General features: G+C 35.6%; 4 long non-coding RNA genes across 4 annotated transcripts; 2 read left to right on the top strand and 2 right to left on the bottom strand.

Annotated features, from left to right (window-relative positions):
* Nucleotides 1-239: 239 nt before the first annotated feature.
* Nucleotides 240-1,243, top strand: LOC141358818 (uncharacterized). Its single transcript, XR_012365269.1, has 2 exons — nucleotides 240-744; nucleotides 1,151-1,243. It is a non-coding gene; the product is annotated as an uncharacterized lncRNA (long non-coding RNA).
* A 5,545-nt stretch (nucleotides 1,244-6,788) lies between these two features.
* Nucleotides 6,789-7,824, bottom strand: LOC129440802 (uncharacterized). The gene is made up of 3 exons (XR_012365270.1): nucleotides 7,419-7,824; nucleotides 7,070-7,153; nucleotides 6,789-6,976 (listed from the first exon to the last, which is right to left on the bottom strand). It is a non-coding gene; the product is annotated as an uncharacterized lncRNA (long non-coding RNA).
* A 9,981-nt stretch (nucleotides 7,825-17,805) lies between these two features.
* On the bottom strand, nucleotides 17,806-18,945 carry LOC141359000 (uncharacterized). The gene is made up of 4 exons (XR_012365621.1): nucleotides 18,826-18,945; nucleotides 18,576-18,682; nucleotides 18,279-18,431; nucleotides 17,806-17,991 (listed from the first exon to the last, which is right to left on the bottom strand). It is a non-coding gene; the product is annotated as an uncharacterized lncRNA (long non-coding RNA).
* A 5,852-nt stretch (nucleotides 18,946-24,797) lies between these two features.
* Nucleotides 24,798-25,423, top strand: LOC129431474 (uncharacterized). The gene is made up of 2 exons (XR_012365506.1): nucleotides 24,798-24,943; nucleotides 25,339-25,423. It is a non-coding gene; the product is annotated as an uncharacterized lncRNA (long non-coding RNA).
* Nucleotides 25,424-27,538: the final 2,115 nt, after the last annotated feature.

The raw sequence follows: 27,538 nt of genomic DNA, 5'->3' as shown, positions 1-27,538 counted from the left end.
CTTACATATCATCTCAACACCAGAAAGTGTCCACTCTTTAAAATGCATCCCGCAATTTTAATCCAAAACAACGAAAAATAGGGACAAATGCCAAAAGATCCGCCTTTGTTTACATGCGCGCTTCCGGTTAGTATGATCGATCATGTTCAATTTCAATAAAAAAAAGTTAATTTTCAATGAAATATCGATTATTGAAATGTAATCTATTTCTACTCCGTTAATTTCTTCCCCGAAAAAATGACACCGCCTTTTTCTGTTTTGTCCAATCATATAAGGTTTGAGAATTTAAAATGCCCAGGGAGTGCATCATTGGGTAAGCGAGCTGTCATTTAGCGTTCCTTAGGTGTTGACTGGATGAAGCCAAAATAAAGCCAGCCAATGCCTAGCCAACAAAGTTTTGATTGATGGGGATAGTAACCAATCATCATTATAAACGATTACAAGGATTCAGTTTGATTGGTTTGTGTCGGTAAAATGTGCGTCTGCGCAGATCTACCCAAACACACGTACACTTGCGCAACCAAATGCTGTTATGCTAGCTGCTATGGCTAGTTGTACAGAGCTTAAAGAAACGATAAGGTTTAGATATAAATATCTCCGTTTTGGATCGTCGATTGCAGATTACTTTTTTGTTTTGGAGAAGGTGATGAGGAGCACGAGCGAGGTGCAAAAAGACCAGACTGTATCAAAATAAAGACGCGTCACCAGAGATGCATTGAGCAGTGGAGCTGCTGCTCAGATACAGTAAGTTTGTCTTGTTATGTTCATCATGCATTTACAGTTTTTGTTTCATGTTAGCTGTTTTGGATTGTAAAATAAATGACTAAGACACGAGATTTACATGTGTTCATTTTTCCATGACATGTTATGTAAATGCACATTTTTATAGTGATATGAATCTGATGGATAGAATATAAAAACTAAAAACAAGAAAATAAGATATGTGGGAGAAATATGAGTATTATTAGCATTGCTGAGCATTATAAGCATGAGTTATTTAGCAAACATAAGGCATTTGTAATTATAAATATATATATGTTCATGTATATTACATCATAGTTTCTAATACAAATAGTTGTATGTCTCTAACTTTTGACTCAAACTAAAATCTTTTTTTGCTGTGTGTGTTTTCTTCTCGTGATGTAAAAAGGGCTTCAGCTGACACAGATGAGGACTGCAATCTGGAGTCCATTCCTGAGCGACCACATTCAAAATAAACAAGTATTTTGTTATAATGTGCAAATGTTTTTTTCTGAAATAGTTTCTTCTACATGCTTTGGTGGGCAGAGTAGTTTTGAATCGATATGCATCATGCACTATGTAGTGTTGACTCATTTCAGAAAATGCTAGATAGAAGATAGAAACGCCAGTTAACCATTGTAACATTTCATCCATGGAGTCAAAATAGCAGCGTATATATTTGAAAAAAATATATATTGCAAAGCCAAATAAAGTTTTGCAAAAGAAAAATGAAGTATTGAGCAAAAAATTCCATATCCACCGTGTTATTCTGTCATCTTTTTTCCCAAAATGCACTAAATGCCACTCCCCTTCTTCTGCAGAATGCAATAAATCCGCTCAACCAATCACAGCCCCTCATTCAACAATGGCGGAGCGGAATACACACAGAATCCTAGTTTTCCTCATCTCGTACTTTGTGATCAACAAACAAACAAAAACAAAATAATAAAAGTCACAATGAAACGGAAGTAGCAATTGTCTTTTTTTTCCCTGTCGTGAAGTATATCCGAATGAAACGGCTTCTGAAATGAGAAAAAAAGTAGGGCGGGACTTGAATTTGTCCATGGAGAACTGATTGGATCGTGGAAGTTGGGCCATGTTGCTTTCGTACCATAGCTTGTGACTCGAAGTAAAGAGAGATCGTTTCGAGGAGCGTTTTTAAAGATTATGAGCGCACATTCATTTTTAAAAAGAAATGAAGCTCACGTCGTTTGAAAAAATACCACAATATTAAAAAAGTTTTTAATTTCAGTTTCATTGTGACTTTAAATAGATTACAGTCACTTTTACAAAAACGGTGACACAAATGTAACTATGCAAATTATGTTGTAATAAAGAAATACGCTACATTTTAGCATCTTCAATTCAGTCACACTTTGCATCATATAATAACATGACTACAATGTTCTTGAATGTATTGATGAATTAGTTTATTTGTGTGTTTTTAGGAAGAGTTTGTCCAGAGCTCAGGAGATCATGGCATTGTCGTGTTTTCATTAGGTTCAATGGTCAATAACTTGACAATGAACAGAGCCAACATGATTGCTTCTGCTCTCGGTCAGATCCCACAAAAGGTGTGTAACTATTTTATTATACCAGCAATGAGCTCTTACTCTTTTACCACTCTTGTCTGTAAGGGTTTAAAAATCACACAAATACTGAAATCTGACAAGAACACAAAGTATTTATGAGGACATTAAATCTTGTTAAAGTTCACATAACGCACACAGTTTCTATTATAAAAGTTTCAGTTATAGAAGAGTATTTTGTCCTTTATATGTCAAAAGAGTCTTTCGTGTTGTCAGATTTATAAAAGACAGAACAGCCTTTCAGGTTTTTCTGAAAAAAGGCAAAATTCTTGTTACGAGTTAGGAGAAAAGCACAGCTATATGTTTGTGTTGTTTACATTATATGCACTTCGATTGCAAACAAAACACTTGAGATTAGATTTTTATTGAATTACCGCCTGTAACGATTGGCAAATCCGGTGTTGAACTGGGCCTTGTTTGTAAAGCAATACATACATAACACAAACATAAACACATTCACAATTACCTTCGCAAAAACAAACTGCATCCACTGTTGTCTTAAGACGGGGTTACCTGGAAAGCTAAATAAGGTTTTCTTCTCCTAACTTTTAAAACACACTTTGTCATCGTGCTATTGTTAATTCTTGATATATAACAAAGCTGTTGTGTGCAGTGATGCTTGTGACTTCTGCTTGAAGGATCAATGCTAATGAGCGTCCTCGTTCTCACTCTGATTGACGTGTGGGCGTGCTTTTCCAGGGGAAGTGCCCATAAAAGGAATAAGGGGTCTATGATACGTAGCAGTTAACCATGTTTGAAAAAAACTTCAGAAACTTATAGGAAAGATGAGGAGTGACTTTGGCCCAGAAATACTCTTAAACTGTGTTAATAAGTCAGAATACATGAAATATCGTTAACCCCTGCCCCTTTAATTTTGTAAAACAGTCATAAAATAGTAATACAGAATAATAAACTTCAGATAAAAGAACACACTAAACATGATCAACACTGTACATGCTAACACAATGACATAAATGCACATAAATGCATTTTTTTATTATTTATACATTTTTCCAAAATTTGAAAAAATACATTATACAATCAAGGTTACAACTTTTCCCCCAAAATTACACTCCCCACCAAATTAATTAAACTAACAAAATAAAACACAATAATGAAAAACAACAACAACAATAATAAAAAGATAATTGGAAAATAAAAATTATATACGCAATGGTCACATTTAAGATACGTGCATTTTTGATATTATAGTTTGTATGTTTGTACTTCTGAGAGCCAAACTTTTGTGTGCACAACTGGAAAAAAAATATATATATATAAATTTATACAACAGTTCTTTCTGGTTCTCGAATCTGATTGGCTAAGAGCCATACGATATTGTGCTGATAACAGCACTGTAACCGCTTCACCTTTTGTATTATTCCGCCACCTAGTGAATGGAGGTCCTAAGCAGGCTCATCTCTGAATGGAAAAACACAGACGCGCTGTTTGAATCACTCTCCGTTTGTCTCATTAGTTTACTAGCTCATAAATCAGTCTGAATCCCCAATCGGAAGTTATTAGTCAAAGATCAGCGCTCTTGGATGTTACGTTAAAGTTAATGGGAGTAATGTCTTGTCACATCGTGTGGACGATTAACACTTGGAAAGAGGAATATAAACACTCGTTTTTTTCTGGAGCTATATTTCTTATCAGAACGCGAAAACACCGTGGAACTGCAGGTAAGCACCGCAGCTTTTAAATGTGGACATTGATCATTTACTTTATCGTGACGTGACTATTAAAACATGTTATGAGATATCGCCACTGGTATATTTATAAGCAGCATGCAAAAACATCTCTCTGACACTTATAAAAAACAGTTTTATATAGTACTGACAAGAACAAAGTTTAATAATAATAATCGAGTGCTCGTATCGCGTTAAGAATAAATGAGAAAGTATAGTTTTATTAACTTTTACCTCGCGCCAAAACAATAACAACACAAAATACACTAAATATGAATTAAAAAACAAGTAATAGTTTGATCATGACACCAAATACTGCTGATTTGATCTCATTTTGACGATCACAAACAAACAAGGCCAACATGAGAGCCAGGGTATATCTGTCAGAGATGTAGCCCAGAGAGGGCGGTGGTCAGCGGGGCGAGTGAACACTGATGTCCGCTCATGCTTTGGTTCTCATTCGTACCGAATCTCACTAAGCAAACGTTCAAACAGGCGCTATCTTTACTAATCGACTGCAGATTTAAATATAATACATATATATTCTCGACTGAACTAATCTTAAAACTACACTTTGTGACCAAGAAACGGTAATATAAAGAAACGGCTTTTCTGTCCATTGAGTTGTTATGAGCTTCAAAGCAGCCGAAAGTTTTACCTGTCATTCTGGCCGCCCTCAAATCCGTGGCGGAAGAAGTAGTTCTCAAACAAAGAGGCTTTTAAAATAACTCCGTTGTTGTTTTCTAGTTTTCGTTTTTCAAACGTGTGCCGTCGAACTGTTATATAAAAGCAATATCGCTCTCGGAGTCGTGTGATATAGCTCTATATCATCACGGCTGTGATTGCCTGCGGCCTCGTGCCTCTGGCCTAATCACAGCCATGATGATATAGACGGGTTGCACGGCGACGTCACTAACTGGTTGCGCGCGCAACCGAGAGGCAGAAAGAAGAGACGTGCATTGTGTTGTATGCTAGTAGCGGTGTCTGTAATTCAAAATGCCAAGGAATTGTTGCGTGGAAAATAGTACCAACAGAGTCAGTGCTGGGTGCCTGATGTTAACATACCAGTAGATGCGACTTTTACGTTACTAGCATTATAATTATAACATTATAATTCATACATGTATCACAGTAACACTGCAAAAATAAAGACAGAAAAACAGATACAACTAAAATCAAGTCTTATTTATATACAAACAATAAAGAACGCTTCAATAATTAAGGTTGTTGCAGTAGCAGTTCAGCTCACCAATCGGGCTTTCTGCCTCTTGGTTGCGCGCGCACCCTGCAATGTTTGTAAACTTGCAACCCCTCTATAGAGCTATATCACACTCCTACTCGAGCGATATTGCTTAATTCTCATTTTAAAACTATTAATTAATTCATTTTTTTTAAATGTCATCTGATCAACATTTATTTATGACAGAAAAATTGTCCTCAATAGGGCTGCACGTTTTCAAGTTTTTAATTAACCGTTAAACGACACCCTTAGCGGTTAATACTCGGTTAACCATATTATGCGCAAGGCAACCCAGAGATACAGACACACGAGAAAGGGGTAGTTATTAATTTTTAACACCTTTAATAACTGGTTGGACGACATTTAAAACAAAATTAATTTATAGAAATAAAACGCAGTGGTAAGGACAGAGCAGCTTAAGTATGTCACTGACTTTTGCGTTCGCGGGGATGGTAGTCTGGGCGAAGGTACTCGCAGGCTCCGCGGCCGCCTCTCTGATGCCCGGGTGTTGGCTGGGTTTGCCGCGATAGTCAGTGAAACGGGGATTGCCGGTGCTTCAGCCTCTCACCGGTTAGATCACTTGCCCACCCCGACACCGTCTTTCACCGTCGTTTTGATATTTTCTTGTAATTAAATCATTTAGCTTCGTTAGAGAGAGCAAACACTTATAACTGAATGTGTCTGCTGCATGAATTCACAGCGGAGCTAAACGCGAGTCACGTCACAGAGCAGCAGGTGTCAGATTTCATTTATTTCTGTCAGAGTTTGCGAGGCGAGCTGAATGACCAGACGATAGTAGAAGCCGCGTGCTTACTCGTTTTTGTTATAATGCACATATATGATGTTTAATATAAGCGAGATAGTTTTGTTGTTTTTTTATCAAGAAAAATAATAAACCCATCATTCAAGCAGCGCTTTATGGAGGAGTAGCCGGTTGCACTGCTTGGAACTGGCGAGTTCTGCGAGAATTAACTGCGCACATTGACTCAAGCACTTAATTAAACCAGCTGTTTATTCATAAGCACGCAAAGTCATACGCAATTTAATGCAGCTTTCGCAAGCGCTGCATTTAAACAATTGCGTAATTCAAAAGTGAAAGTAAAATGCGCACGTCTGCATGCATTAACCAGTGGGAAAATTCTGTCACCGCAGCAACCCTAGGTTGTACATCATGAAGTATATAAGCACTGCATTGCAATACTTGCATTTTGCCCTGTCATTCTCGATTTTAAAGTGCTCCCACGCTGTGCTTTCTTTGCCCGCTTCATATTAGAAACTGCTACTACTTGTGGATATTACAAATGTCTGGGAGCGCTTTGGCGGTCTCTGGTGGTGCAAAAATGTATTACAACAAAAATTCAATGCACGCCATTGATGCCAGTTAACCGAGCAAAATGTTTCACTCTGTTAAACAATTTTTAACGGTTAATCGGTTAACCGGTTAACCATGGACACCCCTAGTCCTCAATGTATCATGCATTTAAGTGTTCATTAAATTAACATATTAACATCCGAGACAACTAGCACATTCCCAATGTATAACAACAATAAATACAGTTTATGGGATGCTTCAGTTCATACAAACAAGTTTGACTTCATTTAAATCCAAAATCCATGTTGGTCTTCACATATTAACAGCAGAATATGATGAACCAGTAGCTGTAAGGAGGTGATATGATCCTCGACGGTCAGACCTTCAGACTGGATATTGAACTTTTCTGTTAATAAAACAAAAATAAAAGGGAAAAATTCAGTATTAAAAAACAATACAAAATGCAAAAAAAACACTTTGTTTTGCACAAAATACTCACTTTGTTATAAAATTGCTCTTCGTCTGAAGAAATTTTCATGTAGGCCTATTTCTGTGCTCCTCTAAAGTCCCCAAAGCAAATCTCCTGATCACATTAATGGATTTAAAAATATATATATTAAACTTAAACAGCATATAAAGCAAAAAGCAACAACAAAAAACTCCCAAAAACATTATACGAGTATGAATTGCTCCATCTGAGACTAAGACCTAAACTCAACTGCCGCATTCATATAATGACAATAATGACTCTTAATGTTAAACTTGATACTAACAGCAATATAAAACATAACACCTCACAACTCACAAATATTATTGATCAAAATGTTATTTATTGAACATTTACTTACCATTTACAGTAAAAGAGATGACCTTCTGCTTGAACTGCATCATCCAAAAACACGGTTCAGTGTGTGCTGTAAAAAGTGGGAGGTCTTCTCTATTTAACACTCTAGGAGTTAATAAACTCCACTAACAAAACACTGTAGGAGTTGATTTTTTAAAAAAGTGGTTACACTATGTTTTGACACCAACTCTTTATTTTTATAGAGTTAAATAAAATAGTTTTAACTCAATCCAGTGTTAAATTAACTCCGAACTCTTTATATTTCCATTAACACCGTAATTTTAACTCTGCTAAATTGGCTGTGTTTATACCCGTAAGTGTAAATGGAAAGAGCAAGAAATGATACAAATAATAACAGTAAGTAATGTAAATAATGTGTATAAATTAACTTCCTAAAACTGTATTTAATTTAGTAAAATGAAACATTTCTGAAATAATGGGATTTAGTAAAACTGTGTTTGGCATCAGTGTATTATAAAAATATGTCTGTTTTTGTTAAAGTGCACTGTATGTGATTATAAAGAGGGTTTGGCTATATAGCAAATCTGACAAACAGTAGGTTAGACCAGTGGTTCCCAACCTGGGGTCCGGGCCCCCGTAGGGGGGCACCAGAGTTCACAGGTGTCCGATATGCTTTGAGCTTAAATAAAGATGCTGTTCCACTAATAATTTTATAAAAACATATTTTTAAAAGTTGCTTACAATGCCAAGATCCATCTCAAAGTCTTTGTCAGTGTAACAGAAAAATCAAAAGGAAAGATGGGGTAGAAGGTTGTTTTAAAACCCTTTTTACGTTAAAAATAAAGGACAGCAGTGTTCAACAGGTGTAATGCTGAGTAAAGATGAAGTTTTGGGAGATGCTACAGGTTTATAAATATACATATACAGTTGTGTTCAAAATTATTCAACCCCAACTGAAATTGATTGTTTTGGCCGGTTTGACATTGATTTTGATCATTCAGTCATCCTGCTTACAATTACATCAAAGAGGCATGTGTAGGTCAGACAAATATAACATAACATTTATAATGAAATAACCACAAATGTCTTTTCTGTGCTCACATCATTATCAGTTTTATTCAACCCCCAAGTGATATTCAATCTTAGTACTTAGTACAACATCCTTTTACAGTTTAAACAGCTTTTAAACGTGAAGCATAGCTTGACACAAGTGTCTTGCAGCGATCTACGGGTATCTTCGCCCATTCATCATGGGCAAAAGCCTCCAGTTCAGTCACATTCTTAGGCTTGCGCACTGCAACTGCTTTCTTTAAGTCCCACCAGAGGTTCTCAATCGGATTTAAGTCTGGTGACTGCGATGGCCACTTCAAAATGTTCCAGCCTTTTTTCTGCAACCATGCTCTAGTGGATTTGGAGGTATGCTTGGGATCATTGTCCTGTTGAAAGGTCCAACGTCTCCCAAGCCTCAGGTTTGTGACGGACTGCAACACATTGTCATCCAATATCTCCTGGTACTGAAGAGAATTCATGGTACCTTGCACACGCTGAAGTTTCCCTGTACCTGCAGAAGCAAAACAGCCCCAAAGCATGATTGACCCCCCACCATGCTTCACAGTAGGCAAGGTGTTCTTTTCTTCATAGGCCTTGTTTTTCCTCCTCCAAACATAGCGTTGATCCATGGGCCCAAACAGTTCTAATTTTCCACAGAACACTATCCCAAAACTTCTGTGGTTTGTCCACATGACTTTTGGCATACTGCAGTCGACTCTTCTTATTCTTTGGAGACAGCAAGGGGGTGCGCCTGGGAGTTCTGGCATGGAGGCATTCAGTACGCAGGGTGCGCCGTATTGTCTGAGCAGAAACTTCAGTACCCACATCTGACAAATCTTATCTCAGTTCCTCAGCAGTCACACGGGGACTTTTTTCCACTCTACGCTGCAGATAGCGCACAGCAGTCGCAGTTAGCATCTTTTTTCTGCCACGACCAGGAAGCGTTTCAACAGTGCCCTTTGCCTTGAATTTGCGAATGATGCTTCCTATGGTGTCTCTTGGTATGTTTAACATCTTTGCAATCTTCTTATAGCCATTGCCCTTCCTGTGAAGATTAATCACCTCTTCTCTTGTCTTCCTGGACCATTCTTTTGACTTCACCATGTTTGTAACCACACCAGTAAATGTTTAGAAGGAGTTGAGTATCACAGTTATTTTAAAGCTGCCTAATTGGTGCTTATTAGGCTTTATTGCTGTTCCCTGACATCCATAGGTGTTTTCAATACCTGATTGAAAACACTTCAATGAACCTCTGTTCTTCAGAGTGGTAGTTCTTTAAGGGGTTGAATAATTGTGTCAATGAAGAATTCACAAAAGAAACATTTACTACTATATTACAAAACCAATTGATGTCATTTTAGTTGCATATGGTTCTTTAAGAAGTCATTGTAGGATTTCATTCTGAATACAATTACAAATGTACACTAAATTCCCTAAAACCCTTAACAGCATTGGGGGTTGAATAATTTTGAACACAACTGTATATATATACAACTAGTAAAAAAATGTATGATGGAAGGTGAAACAGGTTATAAATTGCTCATCTAAGTTACAAACGTGGCACACAACAAAAGTGCATTCATTTTGTTGAAAATATTGTAATTATGATATGACCCCATATGGCAAAAAAAGTTTTAAATATATGCTAAATACATTTTTGTAGAAAGTAAAGCTTAATTAAATATATTTTTGATTTTAAAAATATTTATTTTTTACCTTCATATACAAATGCATTTCTAATTTTACAACCCATACGACAAAAAGTATATTTGAAGAGTTTGGTTCCAAAACGCAATAAATCCATTTTGACAAATTTTGGTAAAAACGTGTTTTCTATACCAAGAAAGTGACAAGATGAAAACAACTATTTTCTGTTACAAACTTTCACATAGCATCTTTAGGTTATAAAAACATAAAAAATTCAAATCCATAAGTTGATTTTCAAAGATTTATTATAAAAACAGATTATTTTTTCCACAAAATGCAATAAATCCATGACAAGTTTTTATTCAAAATGCTATAAATCTATTGAATCAATAGCCTATATAAATGTGCATTCATCTTTGCCATGTTATATTCATTTAGTTGACTAGTTGTACACACTAATTAAAAATATAAACATTAATGTTATTAATCAAAACACTTACTTTGTCATATTAAGAACCCTGTCATTGCGGTTAGTTGACGTCTTCGCTTTACGTCTTTCACAGCGATCAGCTGTAAAATGTTTTTGGTCCTGCTCGATTTTCGTTGACTTTGAGTAAAATTATGTAAAGTTTTTCATAAGATCCTCTGGGGTCAATGTTTTAGCATGAGAAGCTTAATGCTGTCGGGAGAACAAGCACCCGTCTCCCGAGTGCCTCTCAGGGAAATTGTTAGATGCTGATGGCTTACGTTTCTTTCCCATCACAGAAAACCATCACAGGTTTAGCGATGCAATTAAAGTATTATTTTGTTTTGTTTGTTGATCATGAAGTACAAAGTAGATGAGGAAAACTAGGACTCCGTGGACTCCGCGCGTCCGCCATGTTTGTTTACATTGCGTGAACGGTGGGCTGTAATATCAGAAATGGATTTATTGCGTTCTGTAAAAAAGGGGGAGTGGTGTTTGTCGCATTTTGGGAAAAAAGGGAGAAAAGATGACAGAATAACACGGCGGATATTGGATTTTGCGTAAAATTAAGAATTTACTTTTAACTACTGACCTGATAAAATGCTGATTTTGGCAGTAACTCGTTTTTTTCAAAAATGGTGTTTATTGCGTTTTGGAACCAAACTCTTCATTTTCTCCTGGCCAAAATATAAAACTTTGTATAAAGTGTATAAGTAGCCTATGTATAAAATATAAAATTAGAAGTATGTTTTTTGCAGTTGAAAATATATTAAATTATAACCTTTTTAACCCTGTTGTTTACAGGTTGGTAAAGTATTTCTTCCAATGCAGCGTGAATATAAATGCTTTAAAATATATTTCAAAATACACAAAAAATGGCCAAACTATATTGGTAAAAAATAATTTTTTAAAACATATTTCAAAATATATTTCAGCACATATATTTTTGTATATTTTGAAATATATTTAAAATATTTAAAATTAGAAGTATGTTTTTTGCAGTTGAAAATATATTAAATTATAACCATTTTAAACCTGTTGTTTGTAAGTATTTCTTCAAATGCCGCGTGAATATAAATGCTTTAAAATAAATTTTAAAATATACAAAAATGGCCAAAATATATTGGTAAAAAATATTTTTTTAAACATATTTCAAAATATATTTCAGCACATATATTTTTTGTATATTTTGAAATATATTTCAAATTATATTTGAAAATATATTTTTTGCCGTATGAGATACATCCAAAGAGTATAGAAGGACAAGAGACGAAACTTGTGTTTAATTTATGCATCCATTGATATTTGGAGATATATTAATAATGAACATAATTAAATGTAAAGTATTCAGTCCAATCACAAACAACAATCAATTTTATTAAAAAAGACTTTATTTTCAAAAAGAAAACAGACAGAGATAGACAGCAATTGATATTTGCATCTTTAAATGTAATAAAACTGCTTTAATATTATAATATAGCACAAAATATGTGCTGCTGAACGCTCATCATAAGTGCACGCATGCGCAGACGTCCTCTGAAGATAAATATCATTAACTAAAATAAACCCTGAAACAAAGTAACAGTGGAGTTGTGTGTGTGTGTGTGTGTGTGTGTGTGTGTGTGTGTGTGTGTGTGTGTGTGTGTGTTTGTTTAAAGATGAATTCATGAATTAATCATTGATATTAAAATGTAGTGAATCATAAGTTATCAAGAGATAGTGAGATAATGTTTTGAGTGTGTTGTTTGCTCTTGACTCGCTCCGCCCACAGTTCATCTCCAGAGTTAAAGCTGATCTCTCTTTTATAAATCTGATCAAATTAAAGACTCTTCAGGATGAAATATTACTCTATAAATACTCAAGAATAACATGAGATGAACAGAAACACTGTGTGTTCATGTTTTTATAAATACATCTCAGTTCATTCAGAGCATCACTGGATATTTATCATTTTAAATGAATTTAATAAAACAGTGACTTTATAAAGTAACATTTGTAATAAAATAACTTACCTCTGAAACAGATGAATAAAATGTTGTGTTGCTTTATAGGTCACCTCCTTTATGTGGCCATCAAGATCCCTGAATGCAGTGTGATAAAGAAAACAATGTGAATCATGTGCTATATACAAACATTAACAGTCAACAGCTCATATACAGATCTCTCTTACAGATGTTTTCACCTTTAGATATTAAATAAAAGATTATTTACTGTATTTATTCAAAACAAACTCTTCAGAAATGATTTATGTTTATATTAGTCGTCCACGTCATAACCAATAAACTTCAATGTTTTCTTATGATAATAAAAATAAGTGTTATGTTTTATAAGTTATTGCTGCAGTCAGAAATCTCTCATATATTATACGTCATAAGCTGTAGAGAGACGTTTGAAAACCTTTTTGATCTTTTAACCTCGTAATCAGATTGTTAGAAGATGTAAAGACCTTGTATTGATTTTAAGTTAGTTAACTGTTTGAACTCATCTGTGTTCTGTCTGTTTAGTGTTACTAAAGGAGTTAAAGGAGAACAGAGAAACTTTAGACTAAGTTAACTTTCTCTCTCAGTGATTTCAACCTAACTTGGTTCTTTGTCTTATTAGGTTTACAGTAAGTTTGGCTGTAAGTGCTTTCTAGTGGATGATGGAAATGTTGGTAAAACCTGATCATGATTTTTGCTCTTTTCATTTGATGCGGCTGATAATCGCATTACATTTAAGTTTGACACAATAAATGAACATAATGAATGCGTCACAAACAATCTTTCTCATTTTTGTTTTCTCCACTACTCTACTCTGTTTAATATCAAAATATTTTTATTTATTTTCTGCTCGGGGTTTGAGGAGGTGAAGTTGGGTCTCTTCTTTTTCTTCTTTTTTTTTTAAAGTAACTTATGAAGTCTTGGTCTCTTGGCGTCTGATACCATGCCTTCAGATGCTTCCTGCAAATAAAACAAACAGAGATTTAAGACATTAAATAACTTTTTTAATTGAATTTGTTTTGTTTAGGGCTCTGGTATAAATCTACCTGTGAAGTGGATGGAGCGGGACGCTTAAGAGCACGACGTTTAGGAAGAGATTCGGGAGGAGACACTTGTCGGATTGGCCGACTGTTATTAGTTGAAGGTCTATAAACATATAAAAGCACTGTGAAAATTCAAACATTCAAGCACTAAAACATCTCAAATAAAAAACTAAATGTAGTTTAACAAAGATTAATGCTGAAATAAAGACTTACTGAGACACTGAAGAGCACTCGACCTCCCCAGCGTCTGCTTTATTTTGCTGTAAATAAAACAATCAAAGATTTAATAAATTAAATTAAATTCTCAATAAATTGTCACTTAATAACGTTTAGGTCTAAACGGTTAAATTTACCTGAGAGGATGATGGCGTCTGGGCCGGAGGAGGCGTGACCTCAGCCGCCAGCCCATTTAGCCTCTTTCTCTTCGGCGTGGGCTCCATCTCATCCGGATCATCCTGAAGATTAAATACACGTATTTTAAAACAAATTAAAATGATCATTAAGTTCTGCTAAAGCCTTTAGTTTTAATCTACCTGTGAAGACGCCGGACGCTTGACAGCACGACGCTGAGGAGGTGAGGCGGGAGGAGGCGCTTGTCTGTGAGGAGGTGAAAGTCTACACATACAAATAAAGATACTGTAAGAACTGTTTCTGATAACTTTACTGTAAAAAATGTAAAAACACAGTAATACCAACTGGTTACGGATGAATTTAAAGAGATTTTGATAAACTTACTGGGCCTGAGGTGGCGTGACATCAGTCAACAGCCCGTGAGGAGATGAATGTCTATAAATACATATAAATATATTGTTAAGAACTGTTTCTGTAAACATTTGTGCAAATAAAAAATGTAAAGTCTAAAACAGACAGACTATGATAAACTTACTGAGCTTTAATATCTGTATTGGACAGTCTGGGCCTCTTTGGCGTCGGCTGCATCTCATCCGGATCATCCTGAAGATTAAATACACGTATATTAAAACAAAATAAAATGAAAATTTAGTTCTGCTAAAGACTTCAGTTTTAATCTACCTGTGAAGACGCCGGACGCTTAGGAGCACGACGCTTTGTAGGTGAGGCGGGAGGAGACACTAGCCGGATTGGCCGACTGTTATTAGTTGAAGGTCTATAAACATATAAAAGTACTGTGAGAATTCAAACATTCAAGCACTAAAACATCTCAAATAAAAAACTAAATGTAATATAACAGGTTAAGGCTGAAATAAAGACTTACTGAGAAACTGAAGAACAGTCGGCCACGGCAGTGTCTGCTTTATTTTGCTGTAAATAAAACAATCAAAGATTTAATAAAAGAAATGAAATTCTCAATTTAATTGTCACAAATAACATTTAGGTCTAAACGGTTAAATCTACCTGAGAGGATGATGGCGTCTGGGCCGGAGGAGGCGTGACCTCAGCCGACAGCCTATTCCGACTGTCCGTCTTTGGCGTCGGCTTCATCTCATCCTGAAGATTAAATACACGTATATTAAAACAAATTAAAATGATCATTGAGTTCTGCTGAAGGCTTCGGTTTAAATCTACCTGTGACGGAGGAGGCGGAAGCTTAAAAGCGCGACACTGTGGAGGTGACGCGGGAGGAGGCGCTTGTCTGTGAGGAGGTGAAAGTCTACACATACAAATAAAGATACTGTAAGAACTGTTTCTGATAACATTTAACTTTACTGTAAAAAATAAAGTATGTAATATATAAGCATTAATCATTTTAATATAAGTAATACTACACTGGTTACAGATGAATTTAAAGAGATTTTGATAAACTTACTGGGCCTGAGGTGGCGTGACATCAGCCAACAGCCCGTGAGGAGATGAATGTCTATAAATACATATAAATATATTGTTAAGAACTGTTTCTGTAAACATTTGTGCAAATAAAAAATGTAAAGTCTAAAACAGACAGACTATGATAAACTTACTGAGCTTTAATATCAGTTTCTGTGAGACAGAGTCTGGCCATTATTGATGTCAGCTCCATCTCATTACTTTGCTGTAATTTTAGATTTAAAACACATTTATTAAAACAAATTAAAATTAACAGAAGTTCTGCTAAAGACTAATTTACATGAAACTACTTTATCATTAAAATTGACACTAATAATGTTCACAATCTACCTGAGAGGATGAAGACGGCTGGGGCTGAGGAGGCGTCTGGGGCTGAGGAGGCGTTTGGGGCTGAGGAGGCGTTTGGGGCTGAGGAGGCATCTGCGGAGACGCAACCAGAGCGGTTGACCCAACCGGAGGTGAAGGTCTAAAACACATTTAAAAATAATGTTAAGAACTGTTTCTGTAAACATTTGTGCAAATAAAAAATGTAAAGTCTAAAACAGACAGACTATGATAAACTTACTGAGCTTTAATATCAGTTTCTGTGAGACAGAGTCTGGCCATTATTGAGGTCACCTCCATCTCATTACTTTGCTGTAATTTTAGATTTAAAACACATTTATTAAAACAAATTAAAATTAACAGAAGTTCTGCTAAAGACTTATTTACATGAAACTACTTCATCATTAAAATTGGCACAAAAAATTGGCACAATCTACCTGATAGGATGAAGACGGCTGGGGCTGAGGAGGCGTTTGGGGCTGAGGAGGTGCAACCGGAGCATTTGACGCATCTGGAGGTGAAGGTCTAAAAACACATTTATATATATTGTTAAGAACTGTTTCTGCAAACATTTAAACAATAAAATATTAAGTTTACTGTTAAAGATTTAAAAACACAGCTAAATGTAATACTAGACTGGTTAAAAATGAATTTAGAGAGAATTTTATAAACTTACGGAGATGGTAAACTAGTCTCCACCTCCATGTCCTCCACCTTGTCTGCACCAGTTTGCTGTAAGTAAAACAATTAGAGATTTAAAACATTTACATGAAAGTACTTTATCATTAAAATTAACACTAATAATGTTCACAATCTACCTGATAGGATGGAGGCGTCTGGGGCTGGGGAGGCGCAACCGGAGCGGTTGAGCCATCTCGAGGTGGAGATCTAAAACACATTTAAATATATTGTTAAGAACTGTTTCTGTAAACATTTAAACAATAAAATATTAAGTTTACTGTAAAAGATTTAAAAAACAGTTAAAGGTAATACTAGACTGGTTACAGATGAATTTAGAGAGACTTTGATAAACTTACGGAGATATTAAACTTGTCTCCACCTCCATGTCCTCCACCTCGTCTGCGTTATGCTGCTGTAAGTAAAACAATAAGAAATTTAAAACATTTCCATGAAACTACTTCTACATTAAAATTGCCACTAATAATGTTCACAATCTACCTGAGAGGGTGGAGGCGTCTGTAGCTGAGGCGGCGCAACCGGAGGGGTTGACCCATCTGGAGATGAAGGTCTAAAAATACATTTAAATATATTGTTAAGAACTGTTTCTGCAAAAATTTAAACAATAAAATATTAAGTTTACTGAAGAAGATTAAAAAACACAGCTAAAGGTAATACTAGACTGGTTAAAGATGAATTTATAGAGACTTTGATAAACTTACGGAGATGGTAAACTAGTCTCCACCTCCATGTGCTCCACCTCGTCAGCTTTATTTAGCTGTAAGTAAAACAATCAGATTTAAAACATTTACATGAAACTATTTTATCATTTATATTAACACTAATAATGTTTACAATCTACCTGAGAGGATGGAGGCGTCTGCGGCGGCCCAACCGGAGCGGTTGAGCCATCTGGAGGTGAAGGTCTAAAAACACATTTAAATATATTGTTAAGAACTGTTTCTGCAAACATTTAAAAAAAAATATTAAGTTTACTGAAGAAGATTAAAAAACACAGCTAAAGGTAATACTAGACTGGTTAAAGATGAAGTTATAGAGACTTTGATAAACTTACGGAGATGGTAAACTAGTCTCCACCTCCATGTTCTCCACCTCGTCAGCTTTATTTTGCTGTAAGTAAAACAATCAGAAATAAAACATTTACATGAAACTACTTTTTCATTATTATTAACACCAATTATGTTCACAATCTACCTGAGAGGATGGAGGCGTTTGGGGCTGAGGCGTCTCAACTGGAGCAGTCGACCCATCCGGAGGTGAAGGTCTAAAACACATTTAAATATATTGTTAAGAACTTTTTCTGCAAACATTTACCGGCAGCTACTTGTAATATTATAATAGTAACAGATAAAAATTGACACAATTTGTTTAACTTACTGAGACACACTAGAGGAGGGTAGAACCCCTGCTGGAGGGTCAGCAGGAGCAGGTGCAGGTGCAGGAGGAGGAGAGGGAAGGATCACTGCTGGAGGGTCAGCAGGAGCAGGGGCAGCAGCAGGTACAACCTCATCAGATTCATCCTCCGAAGAGAGGTCTGAATCATAAAGATCCTCGAGGACCCATGAAGAAAGTTGGCACTTCATGCCTACAAAAATCATGGGATACCTAGGAACGCATAGGAAAAACTGTGAGTACCGTTTCTGCAATGATTTTAGTGCTTAAGCAATTGCTGTTTATTTTTGCATACAGACAAAACTAACATATTGTAACTAAATCTATAAGAAATGGGAGAATATATTTGTCCAAACTGAATACATTAATAAGATTCTCTTTAAGCGCAGCATCAATCTGAAATGTATGACTTCTAATGTACTGATTCGCTTTTGTTATCATCATTGTTTGCCAACTGAAAAACATTCTTGACAGATGTGGCAGGAGAAAGATCTTCATACCTCTTTATGAACCTGTAAAGGTGAATCAATTTCTGGGGCGAACTCTCTTCTCTACGCAGGCGGAGCATCTCCCGGTCCAAAGTCTTCCTCACGAGACTACATGCCTCCTCAGAGGTCAGGGCAAAGTCCACCAATGTTCGCCCTACCTTAAATCTGCATGGGAGAAAAATTATCATTGTAAACTATCTCGGCTCTCTAACAATTAATTAGGCATCTGATCAGCGTGACTTAATCGCTGGATGTCAAAACACAAAAATGTTACTGCAACAAAACAACTGAAGATCTGTGAGTCCTTACCGGAATTCTGCAGAAACATAACCACATCCGAAGAAACGGACCACATCAAAGACTAAAATCTCCGCCCTCGCCTTGAGATCTTTAGACTCGTGGTCCTTGATGTTCTCCTAGAAATCACATCATCAGGTTATGTGTTAGTTGCTGTTAAACACTCTGGCTGGTATTGAAATGTGATGTTTTACTTTTGTGATTACATTAATTCCTCTCTATAAAAACTCTCTGAAAATGAGACAAACAGACAGAATCTCACCTGATGTGTGCCGGCTGCACTTGTGGATGGTGGTGTGGTGGTCTCCTTACGAGATGCACTGAAGTCCACCGTGTACCAGAGGTCTTTCCATTCTGGAAAACCTTCTGAGAATGAACCAAAGAGGTTAAATGAAAAAACTTGATGACAACAAAATTATTTTCACAAATATACTAAATCAAGTGCGTTCACACCTTTCACGGGGGCCGGTGGCTTCATTTCATCTCTGGAGACCACCTCACCGATCCACGGCAGAGACAGCACTGGTTCCATGCTGAGGGGCTCAACCCCACTCCAGTCATCAACAACAGAGGAACTCCTGATCCGACAAATATATCAAAACAATAAGTCAGGTTAAACACATGAGTACAAACATCTATTACAAAGAGTTTGTATGCTGTGTAAGTCTTATGTTACCCTTCAGTAAGAGAGCTGGAGTCAGAGCGTGAACCAGACACTGGAGAAAGCACATGATCAGGAGAAGACGCCTCCTCCTCAGTGTCTTCAACCTTGACCATGACCTTCTCCTCTGGACCTGTAAGAGAAAAGAACAGATAAGAATTAAGGATCATCCTTTAATCCAGCATATCATCCAGGATTGTCAATCTGAGATTCAGTGTCATATGGTGGTGAAGGACAGCAAAACACTTCGAAACTTCAAATAATTATTATTTAAAAAAAATATATAAATTAACTGCAAAAAATAATGATCAGGTTAGACATGGTAATAGTATTAATCATTAAAAAGTCCTTTGGCTAACGGTGTCTCTATCTCTCACACATTTCACTCAGTGTTTTTTGTTTGAACATCAGTCACAGATATTGTTGGACAGATTACAGGTGAAAATGTCTGAACTTACAGGCTTCCTCTGCTGTTGATAACGCAGGAGATGGGGGAGCGGCGGCTCGATCAGCTGGTGTCAATGCAGACATCACAGAGCTGAGAGCATCGCCCTAGAAATCACATCATCATCAGTTAGGTTATGTGTTAGTTACTGTTAATAACTCGGGCTGGTATTGAAATGTGATGTTTTACTTTAGTGATAACATAATTCCTCTAGAGTCTCTATAAAAACTCTCTGAAGATGAAACAAGCAGACAGAATCTCACCTGATGTGTGTCGGCTGCCTGTGTCGATGGTGGTGTGGTCTCCTCATGAGCGACATGAAGGTCCACCGTGTCCCCTAGGTCTTTCCAAACTGGAAAACCTTATGAGAACAAAGCAAAGAGGTTAAATTAAACAACTTGATGACAACAAATTTTTTTTAACAAATATACTAAATCAAGTGCGTCCACACCTTTCGTGGGAGCTGGTGGCTTCATGTCCTCTATGGGGACCACCTCACCGACCCAAGGCAGCGACAGCACTGGATGGATGCTGAGTGGAGGCTCGTCGTCCACAACAGAGGAACTCCTGATCCGGCAAATATATCAAAACAATAAGTCAGGTTAGACACATGAGTACAGACATCTATTACAAAGAGTTTTTAGTCTTATGTTACCCTTCAGTAAGAGAGCTGGTGACAGAGCCTGAACCAGACACTGGAGAAAGCACATGATCAGATGAAGACGCCTCCTCCTCAGTGTCTTCAACCTTGACCATGGCCTTCTCCTCTGGACCTGTAAGAGAAAAGAACAGATAAGAATTAAGGATTCATCCAGGAGGATTGTCAATCTGAGATTCAGTGTCATATGGTGAAGGACAGCAAAACACTTTAAAACTTCAAATAATTATTAAAAAAAGTGAATTAACTGAAAAAACAAAACGATCAGTATTCATAAGGGAATATTATTAATCATTAAAAAGTCCTTTGGCTAACAGTGTCTCTCTCTCTCACACATTTAACTCAGTGTTTTTTGTTTGTACATCAGTCACAGATATTTTTGGACTATTACAGAGGTGAATATGTATGAACTTACAGGCTTCCTCTGCTGTTGATAACGGCCTCACCGAAACCTCAGCATCCACTGTGTTTCCCTCATGCGGACTGCCCGGTTCACTGAGCGCCTCCTCCTGTGACACAGGGACGGAGGGCTCAGTGAATTCAGGAGCAGATAGAGGTCTGCTGATTGCAACAACGGGCCGATTCTCCTTAACAAACAGGAGAGTCGACCCGTTATTCAAAGCAGCAGAAAGCTCTTCCGCTGAAGGGAATCGTCGTGATCCTCTGTCAATAACAAAGACGGGAAACATGACGAACAAAACACACAAAGACAAACAAACAACCAGGAAAACACAGAAAATCGCCTTGGACTTGTGAACAAGAACCAAAACACGCCGAACTGAAAACCCACGAAATAATGAAGCGCGTGCTGTCTTTTATAGCCTCTGAAACTTGACGTAATAATCACTGCATTACAGCGTCACCTTTCGAACATTAAAAATTGTTAACTGTAGTTAAACCATGGAAACCATAAACACAAACACACACACATATATATCATTTTTTATAATTGCTTTATGAATATCGGGAATTGTCTATCTTTTCTATATCAGATAAAAAGTCTTTAACAATAAAATTCTCTTCAGTCCAATAGTAAACACGGATATTAAAAGAATTAATATTTTTCATAAAGCGCCCTTTAGATATTTTGTTATAACATTTGAAAAGTAAATGATCATATCTTTTTAAATATTATCGTATTAATAATTTAATATTTACACGCCCTTTCAGTATTATTTGCTATTTGTGTTGACTTCAATAAATAAATCGCCATATATTTTGTTCGCAAAAAGGAATGTTTAATATTGTATTAGTGTGCTTTGTTTTAACATTAAATAAAAATTGGATTCTTATGACTTTAAATGTAACATATTTTAAGGCGGCAAATGTCTATGAATAGATTCTCGCATTTCATTCATTCAAACCGATTCAAACGGTTTTACACATTAACATTTGTTTTTATTATAGACAAATCAGTTTACAAACTTTAAAGTTTAAAGTGTTTCGAAATTAATTAAGGTAGCAAACACACAGAGAAATATTGAAAGATTTAAACGGATATTGTACATTTTAGTCTGAGCTTTTAAAAAGAATAATTAAAATTTAGGTAAAACTGTCACCAGCATGCATTTAAATAACTGTATAAATGTTGTAAATGACATACGTGTAACAATATGTACATTACACCTCATTTAATGCTTGTTTATTATGACTTTCGATTTAAAACTTTACACAAATTAACATTAAAAAAATATATATTTTGTGTACATTTGTACTTACATTTAAAAAAAGCATTAAAATACACTTATACATATTTCAAGCTCTACAACCCGCAATTAATATAAGTAAACAATATAAAATATAATTACATTAAAACCACAAAAGAAAATAATATAGGCTAGTAATAAAATAATAAACGTGATAAGAAGTAAATATATAAATAAATTAAGAGGGAGTGTTATTAAACAGTTAATTTAGTGTAACGTGTAGGCTTCATGTTTTCTGTATTTTCTATTTCACAAAAAGAAATAAACATTTTTTTGTATTCGTCGGAGCCGATGAAGTTATTATTGGGCAGCGCTCCGACATGTGGTGCTTTCGCACTTTCGGCGACCCCTCTCTCCTCCTCTATCACTGTTTAAATAAAAGGTAAAATGGGCAAAAATATAAACAAAAAGAGATTATCCTTAATATTATTTTGGTAAACTTTATTTCAGATCACTATTCCTCGTACTAAACATGAACCTTAAGAAATTGTGCAAGTTTGGTGCGATATTGTCTCCTGAACAGACATCATATCAGTCTCACATAGCTGCCTGCAGAATTAAGTGACGCCATAGCTTGTAAACCAATTAGAAATCCGGGAGCAAAAAGTATTTGAAGGCTGAAGGTGATGTGACAGTTAATGATTTAATAAATTTCATTAGATACATTACTTTAATATTTATTATTTATTAAATATATTATATATTAAATTAAATAATTTAATAAATGTTTAATTTAAACGATGTGCTTTGTACATTTACTTAAAAGTGTATCAATAGCTTTTCAGTGTCTAATGTCATTATTCGCATCTGTTTCAAGTTTAAGTTGCATGATTAATAAGAAATGGTTAAATAAATAATTGACACAATATTGACGCACATTGACATATAATATGCCGTGGTCTTTCACAAATTTACAAATCCAGTTTAATCTAAATTAATTATTGTTTCAATTATATCAGCAAGTCTAGTGACAATTATTGGTGTTGATGTAATTTGTGAATTTTTGTTTAAGAGAGATGCAGTTGAGTGCGCGTGTACGTCATCTTCTCGCGATACTATCTGTGTACTTCAACCCATTCCTAAAATGGTGGCGTGTGCAAAAGCAAACGTCAATTAGAGATCAAGCTTATCTCAGAAAATCTTATACAAATATTAAAACTGCAAATAACACTTAAAACAAAAGTGAGACACACGCTTTCAGGTTTTATCTCAGGCCAGGTTGTTAAGTCAGTGTATAGCCGGGAAATATTATGCCCAGAGACAACCATCCATGTGTCAGACACACTTTAAAAAACGTAAAATAAATGCTCACAGCATAAATAGTTAACTATGAAACTATTCATTCACAATTATTTAAACGTAACCCGCACAGGCCCGTGGGCGGGCCATAAGGGCGTAGGCCATCTATGGGTTTCTGTCCTTCATGTAACTGTTACATGTTCATATCTTGTTTTTTCATAACACTGGAGTGGAAAGGATTAAATGAAATGCAGACGGACCGCATATTAATATGGACAATACTTACATATCATCTCAACACCAGTAAGTGTCCACTCTTTAAAATGCATCCCGCAATTTTAATCCAAAACAACGAAAAATAGGGACAAATCCCAAAAGATCCGCCTTTGTTTACATGCGCGCTTCTGGTTAGTATGATCGATCATGTTCATTTTCAATTAAAACAAATTTTCATTTTCAATGAAATATCGATTCTTGAAAAGTCATCTTTTTCTACTCCGTTATTTTCTTCCCCGAAAAAATGACACCGCCTTTTTCTGTTTTGTCCAATCATGTAAGGTTTGAGAATTTAAAATGCCCAGGGAGAGCATCATTGGGTAAGCGAGCTGTCATTTAGCGTTCCTTAGGTGTTGACTGGATGAAGCCAAAATAAAGCCAGCCAATGCCTAGCCAACAACGTTTTGATTGATGGGGATAGTAACCAATCATAAACGATTACAAGGATTCAGTTTGATTGGTTTGTGTCGGTAAAATGTGCGTCTGCGCAGACCTGCGCAAACACACGTACGCTTGCGCAACCAAATGCTGTTATGCTAGCGGCTATGGCTAGTTGTACAGAGCTTAAAGAAATGATAAGGTTTAGATATAAATATCTAGTGATGGGAGAAATGAAGCTTTTCGAAGCTTCGAATCAATTGAACCAATTGCTTCGAAAATTGATTCAGTTTTCCGAAGCAGTTCGAAACACCACACACGCTGGCGACCCCTGCTGGTCAAAATAGTGTAAAAGCAGATATGCCCAAACATTTTACACTTTTTTTAACAAAATAATAGCAAGATTTGTATTAAAATATGTTTAAAAAATGATTTAACTTAATTAAGACATAGTTAAAAGTTTATTATGTGTTTTTAGTTTAATTTAGGGCAAACAAATGAATAAAACTAACTACCCTTTTATTTATGCATATTTTTGTCATTAAATCTGTCTATAGACAAAAAGTAGACAGTGGCAGTGTTATTAGTCAGAAGGATAAATGTTTTATGAACTTTCAGAATAAAACTGACCCGAGTTCACCTAAACATATTAGACACTGGTCATGTGATCAACTCCCCCTAGTGGTGAACCATCGGATTTTCGAAACGTTTCGAAACAGTTATGACGTAATGAAGCCTCGTTTGCTAAAATCACGTGACTTGGGCCAGTTTGAAACAAGCTCCGAACCAATGATTCGAAACAAAAGATTCGTAAATGTTTCGAAGCCTCATGAAGCAGTGCTTCGAAAACGACCATCACTATAAATATCTCCGATTTGGATCGTCGATTGCAGATTACTTTTTTGTTTTGGAGAAGGTGATGAGGAGCACGAGCGAGGTGCAAAAAGACCAGACTCTATCAAAATAAAGACGCGTCACCAGAGATGCATTGAGCAGTGGAGCTGCTGCTCAGATACAGTAAGTTTGTCTTGTCATGTTCATCATGCATTTACAGTTTTTGTTTCATGTTAGCTGTTTTTGATTGTAAAATAAATGACTAAGACACGAGATTTACATGTGTTCATTTTTCCATGACATGTTATGTAAATGCGTGATATGAATCTGATGGATAGAACAGAAAAACTAAAAACAAGAAAATAAGATATGTGGGAGAAATATGAGTATTATCAGCAATTCTGAGCATTATAAGCATAAGTTATTTAGCAAACATAAGGCATTTGTAATTATAAATATATATATGTTCATGTATATTACATCATAGTTTCTAATACAAATAGTTGTATGTCTCTAACTTTTGACTCAAACTAAAATCTTTTTTTGCTGTGTGTGTTTTCTTCTCGTGATGTAAAAAGGGCTTCAGCTAACATAGATGAGGACTGCAATCTGGAGTCCATTCCTGAGCGACCACATTCAAAATAAACAAGTATTTTGTTATAATCGGCAAATGTTTTTTTCTGAAATAGTTTCTTCTACATGCTTTGGTGGGCAGAGTAACTTAGTTTTGAATCGATATGGGGCAAAAACGGGATATGCTGTGTGGGGCGCAGCACATGAGGGGGATGCAAATTAACTGTGCAAAGATCTTTAAACTTTTTTGAACTTCTTTAACACAGTTATAAATAATGAAAAGTTTTCAAAAACATCATTTGTTAATTATTTTAACTTTCACACGAATCTGGTGTGAAAGTTGTCTGGTCTGGTTGATTTTTTGTGTGTGTGTGTGTGTGTGTGTGTGTGGGGGGGGTCGTTTTACCACAAAATTATGTATGTAATATTGCAGGGGTCTTCAACTACTTTTCTTCAGGGGCCAGATTTTAAAATTATAAATATGACGCGGGCCAAACTTTTACCCCTATTTTTACTTTTGATATATTTTTTACTTTTACCATATATGTGTGTGTTGTTGTCATTTTTGTTACTTTTGTTATAGTAAATTTAAAAAAAAAACATATTAAAAACATGCTTTTAAAAAAAAATTGAAATTTGAAAGCCTTTTAATTACTGGAAACTCATATTTTCTTTATTAATATTTTAAAAACAATTGCAGTTTAACATGTAAGAGCCAAATGTTAATAGTAAAAGTGTAAGAGATCAACACTCCTAAACATATTTTGTTCATAACTGTTTACTTTCATTAATTGTTACATGTCAAGTACTCACAACATATAGCCAGTCTTCTCCTAATGACTAAAAATGCACTACATGTTTTCTTTTTTAATATTTTATAGATATGCTAAACAGCCTTTCCATTGTACATTAAACAGATATAACTGTCGGGTGTTCGCCCCCTAGTGGCCGTCGTAAAGAAAATGTAGTTTAATCGTAAATCTGTCATAGGAGAGAACCTTTAATCTACGAATATATAGTTAATAATTTACTTACCAGTAATTAGAGTATTCGAGTGTTACTGATAAAGTAAAACAAACAATAATTAATCATTTTAACTTTGCACACAGTTTTGATTGGAACACACTGAAATACATCACTTCCGGTCGCCACGTCACATGCGGTGTAGTCGCATAAGTTTATTTTCTTTAATGCATCCAAAGCTCGAATTGGATCAAATAAGTACGCACCCGCAGATGGTTGGCACCCCACACAGCCCCTTTCTGTGTTGTCTTGTACAGTGGTAAGGTAAAAATAACCACGCTGAATTTAAATCAGACTATGGCCGTTTCTCAATAAGGCTGCAGCCTCCGGAGGTCGCATTTCCAGGCTGCATACATGAATGATTAAGTCTTATTTCAGAATTTTAACAATTATAAAGTTGACTATTATTCTTAGTTAATCGTAAATTGTTGTAATATGCTTATGATTTGTGAATGTAATGCTCAGTTAACTTAATCTTGATGAAGTATGCAGTCTGCATATGCGACCTCCGGAGGCTGCAGCCTTCCGATTGAGAAAGAAACGGCCAAAGGTGAACAGCGGGCCGCCAGTTGACTAGCCCTGTAATATTGTTTTGATACTGTGTGGTATTACTGCAGGTCCGTAGCCAGCCTATTGAAAGGGGGGGTTCTTTTTTTCAAAAAGTGGACCTTTTTTACAGTTTTTCCTCCTCCTTTTTTATTTAATTATGAGCAGGGCTGTACGTAGGATTTTATAAATACCAAGGTCCATATATGTATTTTTCTAGGGCATGCACCCCAGGAATATATGAATTTTAAAACATCAGAAAACCAAAGAATCAAATAACTATAGATTTTTTAAACTATGTCAGTATGCAGAAGATTTGTGTTGGTCATTAGGAATACATTTTAATCATTATTTTACCATGGGCACACTGGGCTATGTCAGTAAAGTAAACATAGGCTTACTGAATATAGAATCATTTTAGTGAATTAACTAAAGGCTATCAATAATTAGTTTATTAAATTAATTCAAAATTATACACTTAATATGCTGAAATACATAATATGCAGGGAAGAAAACTGTAATTATTAAAAAAAGCATAAATGAATCTATGATTACTTCACATTACCCCACATTAGATTAATATTCTTCTTGCCCTGCATTATACTAGCTGTGTAAGATGTAAACATAAGGTAAGCC

The sequence above is a fragment of the Misgurnus anguillicaudatus genome, chromosome 22, assembly GCF_027580225.2.
Source record: "Misgurnus anguillicaudatus chromosome 22, ASM2758022v2, whole genome shotgun sequence".
NCBI lineage: Eukaryota > Metazoa > Chordata > Actinopteri > Cypriniformes > Cobitidae > Misgurnus > Misgurnus anguillicaudatus.
The sequence above is the reverse complement of the archived record's forward strand: the minus strand, read 5'-3'. Positions and strand labels throughout refer to the sequence as shown.